The sequence below is a fragment of the Capricornis sumatraensis genome, chromosome 4 (assembly GCF_032405125.1).
Source record: "Capricornis sumatraensis isolate serow.1 chromosome 4, serow.2, whole genome shotgun sequence".
Taxonomy (NCBI): domain Eukaryota; kingdom Metazoa; phylum Chordata; class Mammalia; order Artiodactyla; family Bovidae; genus Capricornis; species Capricornis sumatraensis.
In genome coordinates this window covers 91,033,430-91,048,265 of record NC_091072.1, presented here as the reverse complement: position 1 = coordinate 91,048,265, position 14,836 = coordinate 91,033,430, and positions in this window count along the sequence as shown.

The following is a 14,836-nucleotide window of genomic DNA, read 5'->3' as shown; positions in this document are numbered from 1 at the left end:
TTTTAACTGCTGTACAGCATTCCATTTATAAATAAGCCACAATTTATTCTTTCAAGTACACTAATGATGTTTTCACTTCGGGACTATTATAAATAATGTGATTAAGAATATTATCAGACATGTCTTTTGGTACACATGTACATTTAATTTATTCATGTATCTAGAAATGAAATTGCTGAATCATAGGATGCACATATATTCAGTTTTAAGAGATTCTGCCAAATAGTTTTCCGAAGTAGCTAAACTAATTCACTATTCTCTCCAATAGTACATGACAATTCCAGTTATTGCCAACATCCCTGCCAACACTTGGTATTCTCTGTGTTACATTTTTGCCATTTTGATGAGTGTATTAGTTTTCTAGCTATACAACAAATCACAAATTTTAGTATCTTAAAACAATACAAATTTATGATAATACTGTTTCTGTGCATTAGGAGTACAATTTAACTGAGTCACCTGTTCAGAGTTTTATAAGGTTGCAGTTAAGATGTCAGCTGGGTTGCATTCTCATCTGTAGATTTGATTGGGCCAGAATCTGCTTCCAAACTCCCAAAGATTGTTGGCAATATATGTTTTCATCCCACTGTCTGACTGACAGCCCTGGGTTTTTGCTGGCTGTTGGGTGAAAGTTTTCTGGTCCTAAAAGTTGTCCGTAGTTCCTAGATGCTACCTTCAGTTCTTGCTACACAGGTTTCTCTTATTTGACTACTTACTGAACCACAGTCACAACATTATCTCCAGTATGTTAATAGTCTTATATAGCATGAGTGACACCCCACCATCTTTGCCATATTTTATTAATTAGAAGCATATCACACATCTTGTTGGAGAAGGCAATGGCACCCTACTCCAGTACTCTTGCCTGGAGAATCCCATGGATGGAGGATCCTGGTAGGCTACAGTCCATGGGGTCGTGAAGAGTCGCACACGACTGAGTGACTTCAATTTTGCTTTTCACTTTCCTGAATTGGAGAAGGAAATGGCAACCCACTCCAGTGTTCTTGCCTGGAGAATCCCAGGGATGGCGGAGCCTGGTGGGCTGCAGTCTATGGGGTCGCACAGAGTCAGACACGACTATAGCAACTTGGCAGCAGCAGGAGTACACATCTTGTTTGCAGTCAAGGTGTTTCACAAAGGTGTAAATGCCAGGAGATAGAGATCATAGTATTTCACTGTAATTTCAGTTTACATTGGAAGACTATGTTCTCTCAGAACTAATAAGAACTTTCTATTTACTTGAAAATTTTGTCCTGAAATATCTTATTTTTTCTCTCCATCTTGTGAATTAAATTCTCCATCTTGCTTTGCCAGTATGGGTATGGGCTCAAAGTACAGACTTCAGCTTTCATGTCCTAGATAAAGACTAGCTTATATATAGGTTTGACATTCTGTCAGTTCAGGCATCCTTGCCATTTCAACTGGATACAAAGGACCAAGACCTGAGTCATAGTTCATGGTACTCCAGAGATTTTTTAATACATTGCTAAAATATAAGAAATTCCTATTGCCTGGAAATGTGACTTGGCCTATTCTTTCTTGCTTACTTCCTCTAAGCAGCATGAAACATCACTCTACACTATTAAGCAGTGGCAATTTCTCCCTAGGGAAGATAGTATTTCAAGAGCGAACACTGTGATCTTTGAGATTTGTTTATCACTTCTCTTAACTCTATAGCATGTTGAAAACTTTCCTAGGAGGGGTGTATAGAGTAACTCTCAAACGACATTATAGTTAATGTGTTTGCTAAATTACAGATAATAATGAAACTGTCACCCTTGACCACAAAGAAAAAAGTAATTACTCCTTCAAAAGAAGGAACATATAAAATCACCCAACTAGATAAAAACTGAATTTTAAAATGTTTTATTCTCTGTAGAGAACACTGTCATAGATTAAATAATACAACCAACTATAATAATACACAATAGAGTGAGAAGTTTTAAATGAAATTATACCAAGGACATTTAAGAAAATAATTATGAGTGAACTTAAGGACTCAATACTTCCCTAAAGTGAGAAAACACAAAACTCCTCTAACTTGGAGATTTTTTTTTTTTTACTCCTAATGAACTTCTAATCTTTGGGAACCTTATTAACAGAAACACATATAGTGAAATTGATGTCATTGGAAGTAAATTCCCCAAATATAGCAATATATTTTTAAGACAGTGACTGTATCTAACACAGAAAATGTTACAGGGATAACTCCACCTGAGGCTGTCTTTGAGTCATCTTTATAATAAGGCTAAAGAAAAATGCATTCAGATTTTAATTCTTTTGCAAGGAAGTAGGAAATGTATGACAAAATATTCAGAACTCTGAAAGAAACACCTGAAATTATTTATAATGGGTAAATCTCAACTCTGCAGAGCTGAGTTTGAATGTATGCTGAATAGGGAAATTTTTATTTCTTAAATTTAATTTTATAAGCAAAAGCCACAGGTTAACTGTTTATCCATGTAACAAATTGGAGGGGTGGCATGAGTGGTGATTGAGTTCTATTATATTTATTTTAAAACTCAAGTAGCCAATCTAGTCTAGATATCTTTTTAGCATTTTACTTCCTTTTATGCAAAAAGGCCCTTGGAGATAATTTTTCAAAAATGTGTTCATTCTGTTCTGTTGGATATGCCAGAATCTTCCTTAACATACTGATAAGAGCAAACAGTTTTGAATTAACTGAAAAAAAGTCATATCTCTGGGAAATAAAACAAATATAAAGTAACCAGGTACAAATCTCTCGTTTAAGACAAAGGTCATTTTTATTAGCTCTGCCAGAGTGTACCAAGAGCTATGCCACCATGATGTGGTATCAAAAAATGGATTCTGGGGATTTGAACCCTCTTATTTTCTAGTCGAAGATAAACGAATGTTGTAGACAACCCAATATGCCAGGATTATGTAAATTCTCATCTATTTTATACATTTATGTGTGTGTGTGCTCAGAAGTGTCCATTTCTTTGCAATCCCCAGGACTGTAGCCTGCAGGCTCCTCTGTCCACGGGATTCTCCAGGAAAGAGTACTAAAGTGGATTCCCATTCCTTCTCCAAGGGATCTTCCTGACTCAGGGATAGAACCTGCATCTTCTGCATAGGCGGGTGGATCCTCTACTACTGTGCCCTGGGAAGCCCCCTCTATTTATATCAAAATTGATATTCTCATCTAACCTTCTCAAGGATCTTTCCAAGATAAATACTATCTCCATTTGCCAGATGAAGACATCAAACCTGGCAAAGTCTCAGAGTCATATGATCAGTCAGTGCTAGAGCTAGAATTCAAACCCAGCTGTATGTTGTTCTAAGGCATCTTGCTTTCCTCTGTTCGGGAAGCTATTTTATTAATGTGCATCAGGTGAGGTCCCTGTGGAGTTAATCCTCCCCTACCCCCAACTTGACTGTGTGATTCATCATTTTATTACTAGTAGCCTCTGTGATTGGCTTAAATCAATGAGTATAAATTTCAGCATTGTTACCAAAGTGCACTCCAAGCAAACTTACATTCACCAGATCCTTGAGGCTGGACATGGCTAGCCAGAAGACATGTGCCAACCTGGCTTTGAGAGTGCTCTTCTTTTCAGCTCCATTTCTATGACCCCTATTTAACCATGGTGGATACCAACCAGGTGTGACATAATAGAAAACAGATGGATTGTTCTCTGCCCCCACTGCTTAGCACAGAACTCCTGAAACCTTCTAATTTCCTGAGTGATCAGAGCCCTATGAGCATCTTTTGCTCTAGTATTTGGTCTTCGATCCCAGCACCTGGCACTGTGATAGGAGCGATAGGGATGTCTTTTGTTGCCTAATAAGGTGACTCTGGGTGGGTTCTTGGATGAACACTGGTTACTTCAGCCTCACCCCTCCCCCATTCTCTTGAGACGTGAGAAGGACTGAAAATGGAGTTAATGATCTATCATGCCTATACAGGGAAACCTCCATAAAACCCCTAGAAGTACAGAGTTCAGACAGATTCCCATTGGGTGAACATATCCACGCCGGGATGATCACACACCCCAACTCCCCGGGGATAAAAAGAAGCTTCTGTGCTCAGGACCTTCCTAGACTTCACCCTATGTATCACTTCATCCTTTATCACATCCTTTAATAACCTGGCAAATGTGTTTCCCTGAGTTCTGTGCACCGCTGTAGCAAAGTAATTGAACCTGAGGAGGGGTCACTGAAACATTTGATCTGTAGCCACTCAGAAGCACAGGTGATAACCTAAGTTTTGACTGGCATCTGAAGTGGGGGCAGGGATGAGTCTTGTGGGACTGAGTCCTTCCCAGGGGTCTGATGGCAGCTCTGGGTAGATGGTGTCAGATGGAGTTAGATTGCAGGACACCCAGCTGGTGTCAGAGACTTGTTGCTGTGGGGAAAACCCTCTCACTTTTGGAGACTAGAGTGTCAGAAGTGAAGTGTCCTATGTGAGCAGTAAAAGAGATGCACAAGATGAAACAGTAGGATAAAGGATGAAGAAACAGTAGGAAGAACTGCCTTTTTTCCTACACAGGAGGTGGAAAACTGAAGGCTTTTCTTTTATACTGGGTCTGTCACCTGGAGAAGGCGATGGCACCCCACTCTAGTACTCTTGCCTGGAAATCCCATGGACAGAGGAGCCTGGTGGGCTGCAGTCCATAGGATCACGTAGAGTTGGACACGACTCAGTGGCTTCCCTTTCACTTTTCACTTTCATGCATTGGAGAAGGAAATGGCAACCCACTCCAGTGTTCTTGCCTGGAGAATCCCAGGGACGGGGGAGCCTGAGGGGCTGCCGTCTCTGGGGTCGCACAGAGTCGGACACGACTGAAGCGACTTAGCAGCAGCAGCAGCAGCAGCAGCAGGTCGATCAGCAGTCATGAGAAGGTCATCACTTGGTCCAGATTCTCTCAACACTTTCTCCTCTCCCATCCATTCCTTCCAGAACCACTGTTCAAAATGCAGGTAAGAGAGATTGCAGTGTTTTTAAGTTTTTTAAAAACATCTTTGGTGTTCAGCAGTTTGATTATGATATACCAAGATGTAGTTTGCTTTGTTATTTATATTGCTTTGGATTCACTGAGATTCCTAAGTCTGTGGATTTTTTTTTTAAACCAGTTTCAGAAACTGCACAATTATTTATTCAAATATTGCTACTGCCCTGTTCTCTTTTCTCCTTGTGGGATTCCAATCACATGTGGTTAGATCTTCTGGCCTAGTCCACATGTCTTATACTCTGTTATCCCTTTTTTTTTCTTTTTTAAAGTTCTTTGTGCATTTTTGTTGTTGTTTTTTTTTTGGGGGGGTATGTGTGTGTATTTTTTTGTGGGGGGGATGTTTTTGGGTGTGGGGGCTTCATTTTGGTTATGTTCTATTTACCCCATCTTTTTGAGTTCCCTAACTTTGTCTTTTGCAGAATACAATAAGCTTTTAACAAAACCAAGCAACTTTACTGAGAAACAATTTACATATGATAAAATTGGCCCATTAATGTGAGATCAGCTTAGGAGAGAATGTAGCTTGAGAAGAGGGTGCAGAACAAAGGCGCACTGATAGGCACAGCTGAAAAGGCTGAATCAGCCAGTGAGACATGACCACTAACCCATCTCTGTGCAGAGTCCACAAGTTTCTTGTGCCTTTCCTGGTACTTTCATCCTTCTGACCCACCAAAACCTCCTTTCCAGATCCCTCTCTGTCAACGTTCTTAAATGACTAGCAAAACTGATCATTGGTTCACATTAACATATAACGTATTACCCTGTTCTGGGGTGTTTAGAATTCAACAGAAGATTCCGAGAGATGAACTAACATAACCTCTATTTCCTCAAAGAGATTCATGGACTCTCTTTATTAGGCATGCATGTAAAAATGCAGATGCCTGGCCCTCATTCTGGACCTACCAAACCACAGTCTTTACTTTCAGAAACTCTCCAGCTGTTTCTAATGGATCCTAGCCTTTGAAAATAAATGCCTTCACCCATTAGTATAAGTCTCAAGTATTGGGTAACAATACTCAATCTCTTGGGTTTTTTGTAGAAAAACCCAAACAAACTTTTTGGCCAACTCAATATCTACTTGTAGGACTTTAAGCCCAGGGCAGACTGGCACTACGTAGCTGCAGAGGTCTTGGCTTGGTCCTTCCCACTACACTGTGGTGCCCCAGCTGATTTCAGCTTTAAGCAAAACTAACCTAGTTTTAAGTAAATGAATATTTATATTTTATGTGCCCAAAATTCAGCTTCATATGGACTCCTGGGTGAGAGATATGGCAGCAAATGAAGACAGTCATTTTTACTCGAGTGGTGGATAGAATTTGAAACACCAGACATCTATTCTGGGCCAAAATAGATATGGAAAGAAGTTTGGAATTGATTAATTTAAAATGACACAATCCATTTCAAGCCTCAGCCGAGAGCACTGATGCAGAGGCTCGAGGACATTGTGCCGATCATGAGCAGGGCTAGAGCAAGGCTGTTGACAGCTTTAAGCTCCAGAAGCTTCCCCTATGCTGCTGTTTCATTCAGTTCTTAACCCTTTCAGCCTAGAATTCCCTTTGGGCAGTGGTCCCCAACCTTTTTGGCACCAGGGACTGGTTTTGTGAAAGATAATTATTCCACAGACTGGAGGAGGGGGGTGGTTTCGGGAAGATTCGAGTGCATTATATTTATTGTGCACTGTATTTCAATTTTTTAAAAAAATTATCTTTGGCTGCACTAGGTCATCATTGTTTTGTGAGGACTTTCTCTAGTTGTGATGAGCGAGGGTTACTCTTTGTTGTGGTTCACGGCCTCTAGCGGAGCAGGCTCAGAGACTGCAACTCTTGGAGTCTAGAGCGCAAGCTCAGTAGCTGTGGTGTATTAGCTTTAGTTGCTCCACAGCATGTAGAATCCTCCCAGACCACGGATCAAACCCACGTCCCCTACATTGGCAGCTGAATCATCAACCATTGAACCACTGGGAAATCCCACTTCTGTTATTATTATATCATCTCCACTTCAGATCAGCAGGCATAAGATCCTGGAGGGTGGGGACACCTGCCTTAGGGAAAATGAAAACTCATCTTAGTCTGACATAAGCACTACCTCCTAAGTGCTGATCTATGTTTTGTGAGATATATTTAAAACATGTGTGAGGGGTGTCTGCATGCAATTGGAAGAGCTTTAAAAAGGCAAAATAGTATACTCACTCGATACTAAGTAAGGTCCTAAAAAACTAGACTCCCGTCAGCTTGTATTATAAGTCTTTCCTGAGAGTCAACCTCTTTGCTTCCTGTGTTTTAGTAAAATGGCTCTAAAATTTCTGAACAGACAATTCTGTTACATTCCTTGCTAGTAAGCTAGCAGCTGAGAAATAATGGAAAGTTATTATTGCTATAATCTATTATTTATTTAAAATAATCATGGTCTATATAGTGTAAACACTGAAAAGTTAAAAAAAAAAAAAAAAGAATGCTTTCAATCTCCTAGAAGGAAAAACAGGATAATATATTTATGGCCTCAGGATAGGAAAGAATTTCAATGAGGCACAAAAAACCTAACTGATAAAAAGAAAAGTGTAATAAATTGGATCACATCAAAATTTAAAGCTTCAGCATGATAAAAGACACTATAAACAAAGTTAAAGGCAAGGGACAGACTGGGAGTAGCTATTTGCAGCACATAAAGCAAAGGTTTAGTACCCAGAATATATAGACAGCAGCAATTCAATAAGAAAAAGAAAGATAACCCCGTAGAAAATGCACAAAGGCTACGAACAAGAGATTCACAGATGGAGTTCAAATGACCAATAAACAAGAAGAAAAAACCAAACTTAGACTCACTAGCATTAAGGAATATGCAATAAAATTCATAAGATATGATTTCACATCCATCAAGTTAGAAAAAATAAAAGCATCTGAATAGATCAGACATGGTGCTGCAGTTGCAAACTATAGAAACCAACCACAGTTTAAACAGAAAAAGAATGTATTAAACCATTATAGCTAACATTCACCCACTGTTTTGTGTGTAGGTACAGTTCTAAGTGCTTTATATGTATTTGCTCATTTAATCTTCACAACAACCCTATAAAATAGGTGTCATTATTTCCTACGCATTGTAGAATGGGAAGTGGAGACTGATGGCTTAGTTTGCCTGAGGTTACACAGAAAGAGAAGAACTAAGGAGCCTCTTGATGAAAGTGAAAGAGGAGAGTGAAAAAGTTGGCTTAAAACTCAACATTCAGAAAACTAAGACCATGGCATCTGGTCCCATCACTTCATGGCAAATAGATGGGGAAACAGTGGAAACAGTGTCAGACTTTATTTTGGGGGGCTCCAAAATCACTGCAGATGGTGATTGCAGCCATGAAATTAAAAGACGCTTACTCCTTGGAAGAAAAGTTATGACCAACCTAGACAGCATACTGAAAAGCAGAGACATTACTTTGTCAACAAAGGTCTGTCTAGTCAAGGCTATGGTTTTTCCAGTGGTCATGTATGGATGTGAGAGTTGGACTGTGAAGAAAGCTATATGCTGAAGAATTGATGCTTTTGAACTGTGGTGTTGGAGAAGACTCTTGAGAGTCCCTTGGACTGCAAGGAGATCCAGCCAGTCCATCCTAAAGGAAATCAGTCCTGAATATTCATTGGAAGGACTGATGCTGAAGCTGAAGCTCCAATATTTTGGCCACCTGATGCAAAGAACTGACTCATCTGAAAAGACCCTGACACTGGGAAAGATTGAGGGCAGGAGGAGAAGGGGACGACAGAGGGTGAGATGGTTGGATGGCAGCACCGACTCAATGGACATGTATTTGAGTAAACTCCAGGAGTTGGTGATGGACGGAGAGGCCTGGCTTGCTGCAGTTCATGCAGTCTCAAAGAATCGGACAAGACTGAGCAACTAAACTGAACTGAACACAGCTAGTCTGTCAAGAAACAATGGTTTCAACATAGCAGCGTGTTTCTCGGGTCAACCCTGGTGAGAGGTGAATTCATTTATCTAATAGAAAACACACCAATCCAGGTCACTGAAAACTCCACAGCCATTCAGAAATCCTAAATATCAACAACTGTTCGTGTCACCAATACCAGGACACAGAATACCAATGTCACTGCTGCCCGTGGGAGTGAATTCCAAGGAGCACGTGTTTCCTGTAAAATCACTGGTTTTCCATTCATGATCTGGTGTGAGTGAGTCTGACCAACAATCTAGGGAGGGTGGGAAGGAGAGTCTTCTTCTTGATGGCTATAGTGGGAGGTAGAGACTCATAACTGGCGATTCTCCAAGTATAACAGGATCTTTAGGGTGCTGGGTAGCCAAAATGAATGACAGGTGTTCACTGCCCTGACACTCCATATCCCGGAGAAGATGAAGAGAAACAAGAACACTGGGTGGAGCTGTAGATGGTACAACTGATGCGGAGAGTGTTTTGGTAATTGCACCCATGCAACAGCATGTATTTCTGGGGAAACTCCAGCACAAGACACAAGGCAAAATGTAAAAGATGTCAACAGCAGCATGTTTAAAACAGCAAACTATTAGAATCGACCAAACTTTCCATTAATGAAAAAATAAACTGTGTTATGATATGAAATATACACAGCAATTCCAATGAATGACCTAGATCTATACTAATTAACATTAATAGTTCTACATAACAGGATGGTAAAAAAAAAAGTTTCAGAAATGATAAATACTATATGAAAACATTTATGTAAATGAAAACTAAATGGAAGGAGCACATAAATGTAGTGAGTATTGTAGACAAAGAATGTCACCTGCCGTAACAGTAAACAAAGTATGTTGTGGCCCTTGAGCCATCAGCCACTGAGGCATACTCTCCCCCACCAGATCCTGAGGGGCTTAGGATAAACAACAACAACAACATCAAAAACAACAAACAAACAAACCCAAGCAGGGTACTGGCCTTAGAGAGCTGAGGTGCCTACCAAAGGAATGATTTCAATGAGCCCAGATTCTTGCATCTTCCTACATATAGAAAAGTGTTAAATTCATTAAGTTGAGATATCTGGTTTTCTTTAATTAACAGTAATCTTTTGACCAGTTTTTGTTTCAAAACTCCTTCATATCCCAGGTCCCCCCTTACCTCTCCAGAGCAGTCCCTCAGGGCTATTCTGAGAGACTGCCTCCCAAGCTTAAGTCCTTAAGATGTCCACTAAATAATTCTCAATTGTAAGTTGGGTGTTTTTTGTCAGTGAACAGTATAAAACGTGAACTAAAGGATACACGTCACATGAATGATAGTGAAGTAGAAATCGCCTCTGAGAAGGAAAAGAGGCGACTGGAACTGAGTCGGGGAGACAACGGTAATTTTAGCTTCATTTGAAATATTTTATTTCCTTTATTAAATTTAAAAACCGAAGCTAAAATGTTTAACAGCACTTGTTAATTTTTGTTGTTTAAGAATATGTAGGAATTGGTTAATTAATTTCTATATTTTAATAATTTTTTAAAGGGGGAGAAATCATGGTTATTTAATTCTATTATTTGCATTTGTGACTAATTTAAAATTTTTTCTAGAAATTGTTTATTCTGTTTCATAGGCTTCTCTTTTGGACAAATTAAGGGTACAACTTCATTACGAATACTAAAACTATAGAATTCATTTGATTAGCATTCTGCTCTGATGACTACAGAGATATGTACATTTTCAGATTATTTAACATTAAATGTTCAAATATAATCTTTCTAGAGGGTATAAACTATATTTAACTTCTTTCTCTATGTATAATCTGCCAGAAGAGATTTGTCTGTTGCCTTCTGACTAATGACAGAATCCATATAGTAATAGACATTAAAACCATTTTTCTTTAATATGGAAAAACAACACTTTCAAAATTAGTTTTATTTCAATTGCAACAGCATCTAAATCAAACACCAATTCCCTGAAGGGTCTATTTAAAATAACAGAAAATTGAAAATATTCTAAAATTTGTATTCATAATATTCTTGAAGCTACAGTGTTAAAAAATAGATCTAAGCTGCCTATCATCTCCCTACATATTCTATTTTATTAATCAAGTCCTTTGAAAAATTCGAGATTTCAGCAGAATCAACAGTCCCTAAATACGGGAAAATTTAGTCAATTCCCACTTTAAAACAGACAATATGTTATATGTCCAAGTTTAAGGCTCTTCAGGAAAGCTTATGTGGATATCTGCTCGATCCAACTTGAAGATTAACCTATTAATAGACTTCCAGGACCACAGAGGAATGGGGGAAATTTTGATCTTCCAAGAGAGGCTTAGACTACCAAACTAATATTACTTCTGATAATGGGAAAAGATTATAGTTTTCAAGTCTCAAACTTCCTGAAAAGAAAACACAAAGTGATCATATTTAGTACCTATCTAGACTGGTGAAGAGATATTTACATAAAACATTTAAAACATGCCTTCAAGTTATATGAAAGTATTACATCAGAAGGTGGGGAACAAGTGTCCTCATCTCCATTGTTGCCCATTCTAGATTTAATCGTCTTAATTAATATAGTAAGAATTTAAGTTAAACATTTTTAAAAAATCATTGAGAGGAATGATAATGAAAAACTGTAAACAGAGATTAAGAGCTATATCACTAACTCTCTTCTGGAAGGTTTATAAAAACAAGATTGAAATGCATGGCAAAAATCACCACAATATTGTAAAGTAATTAGCTTCCAATTAAAATTAATTAATTAAAAAAAGATTGATAGTTATCAGCTTGAGATGGCATAGACAACATAAAATGATTTTTGGTGGCATAAGAAAATACACTGGAATGGAAAACAGTGATTATCATTCTGTTTGTTATGATAACCTCCAGTGATTACCTCTAGAGGATAAGAAGGGGAGGCTGAAAGGGAGAATACTTAGGAGGCGTCATCATTTGATAATACTCTATTTAAACTTGGCTAGTCGGAGAAGGCAATGGCACCCCACTCAAGTACTCTTGCCTGGAAAATCCCATGGACAGAGGGGCCTGGTAGCCTCCAGTTCATGGGGTCGCTAAGAGTTGGACACGACTGAACAGCTTCACTTTCACTTTTCACTTTCATGCTCTGGAGAAGGAAATGGCAACCCACTCCAGTGTTCTTGCCTGGAGAATCCCAGGGACAGCGGAGCCTGGTGGGCTGCCGTCTCTGGGGTAGCACAGAGTCGGACACGACTGAAGCGACTTAGCAGCAGCAGCAGCAGTACGTAAATAGGTGTTATTTATACTATTCTTTATGTGTGTTGTTTGGAATATTTCATAATCACATTTAAAAGAAAGATGGTTCCAAAAGATCATGTAGTAATCTGGATGCTATACTTAGCAGAGATTTAGACTGATGAGAACATTTAGAAGGTGACCCTGATATAAGGATGAGACTGGTATAAGAAAAGTTGAATGAACTAGGGGAAGTTTAGCCAAACAGAGAAGACCCGGGGGTGAGAGGGTTTCCTGGCCACAGCAAGGAACATGACAGATGATTAAAATATTTGACAGTACTATGCAAAAAGAGATAGTTTTCATTTACATGACCACAAAGGATTAAACAACACAAAGCAAAACACAGTTCAGATTTAGTAGAATCAGTATAATTAAGAGTTGTCCAGAGATGGAATGGTCCACAACTCCACACTGGCTGTGTAAAAGTTTGTCTTGCAGGAATGACTTAGCAGGATTGTAATCTTGTTAAATTCAAGCAAAGTCAAACTTCTCCACAGTTTTCCAGAAGAATTACGTTTTTAAAAAAATGTTTTTAAAATTTGAATATTTTTTAAGTTATATAATTTTCTATCTAACCAGTTCTTTCACTGGGGGGAAGGTTGATCAAAAACTAGTCATTCCTGTAGTACTAACAGCCTGGAAATGTAACTTGGCCACTGGCAAGATGCAAAGCGCCTGAGGACACATGCCAAGATCTGAGGGAAAATGCTAGTCTATCCAAGTTAGATTATTCAAAAGTGTTGTTAGATGATATGAAGTGAAACAGAAGCTGGAGAACAAAATTAGTTGAGTTGTTGATCCCAGTAGATGACATAAAACCAAGCCCGTTAGTTCCATCCATGTAAGCTAATGGGCTCTTCTTGCTCTTCTCAAACTTGTTTACCCAGCTAACTTGAACTTATCTGAAGGGCTCATGATAGGATGGAGTCACTATTTTGGAGAGAAGCTGAACAAATTGTCACTAAGAAGTGGAATGGCTATGTTAGAGCAGCTAATATGTATTTCATGATACTTATGAGCCTTGATGTCATCCAAAGCCTTCCAATGACCAGCTATATAACCTTGACAAAATTACTTATCTGAGCCTTAAATGACTTATCTCTAAAATAAAACATTAATTTTACATGCCTCATATGTTAAAGGAAAAAATCATATGCAGTTGATCCTTGAATAATGCAGGTGTTGGGGCACTGATCCTCTGCACGCTTGAAAATCCATGTATAACTTAGAATCAGATGTTCATATCCTGTTTGTTTCCTCCTAGCCATCATTTGGCATCCACAGAGTCAACCAACCATGGATTGTGGAGTACTGTAGTATTTACAATTGAGAAAAATTCTGGTCTAAGGCCAACATGTTCAATGTTGTTCGTGTATACAAATCTATCATCCTAGGGCCTGGTGCATAGCAAGTACTCAATAAAGGGGTTCAAAAATAGAGTGGGGCAGGAAGAAATAACCTTATTTATTTCTATGTTCTTAATGCTGGATGTATAGCTGTTGTGCGTCGTACTCTGTCACGTCCGACTCTTTGCAACCCCATGGACAGTAGCCCGCCAGACTCCTCCATCCATGGGATTTTCCAGGCAAGAATACTGGAGTCAGTTGCCATTGCCTTCTCCAGGGGATCTTTTCAACCCAGGGATTGAACCCGTGTCTCTTTTGTCTGTTGCATTGCAGGCAGATTCTTTACCCACTGAGCCCCTGGGGAAGCCCCGGATGTATACTAGGTGTTCAGGCAATATTTGCAATAAATTAGCGCTGAAAAGACAGACAAAGGATGACAAATATAAGCCAGACAACTAAGCCACAAAAGACAGAAAAAATGGACAAAATAGCGGGAGTGTTGTGCAGAGACAGGCCTATTAGGGTGGGGGATGCATATAGAAAAGGAAATGTGTCGTGTTCATGGAGAAGGTGCCCATCTATAGATGAAGGTGTGGCTACGGGGAAAAGGGGAGGTTGGAGAAGTGAAGGTGATGATATTGCGGGGACATTAGGGTTTGTGAGCATGTCCAGCGGTCCCTTGACTCATTATAGATATGACAGGGAAGGATTAGAAAGAGGGTTTCAGATCAAGTTAGATACCATCAAAAATCGTGATGGACTGCATTATAAATTTGAAAGGGTTTCTGTGCATTAGACATACTTGGTCTGGATGCAAAGGTTTACCATACTTCATGGCTGAAGGGCCACCAGAATGTAGAACTGGATTTCTGCCCAGCACTGCTGCCTGGGCACATTATCTTCAGGTGCCAGAGGATTTCCTGGGGTTGAGTCTTCTGCCCGCGGACATTCTGTTTTTCATACTAAAGTCAGGCAGATCTGTTTGCTGAGCATTTGATTCAGGTGTCAGCTTGAATGGGTCTATTTCAATCAGCATAAACAGTGTACATTTGCCTCCATTATACATGGTTGTCTCAGACATCATTTAGGGGCCCTTAGGGACGTGCCCACACATTTTAAAGGTAGCCGTAACCCCTAATACTGCTTGTTCCCACGTAGAGTAATTGGCCTAGGCTGAGATCAACTTCTAGAAGAATCACAGGGCAGAGGCCACCGGAGCTTAGATCTGCTTCTGAAAGAATGTTCTTTCCTCCAATAACGTATCATCAAAGCTAATGAAGAACCAGAGTAGGTAAGGTTTAGAACTGAAAGGATGAG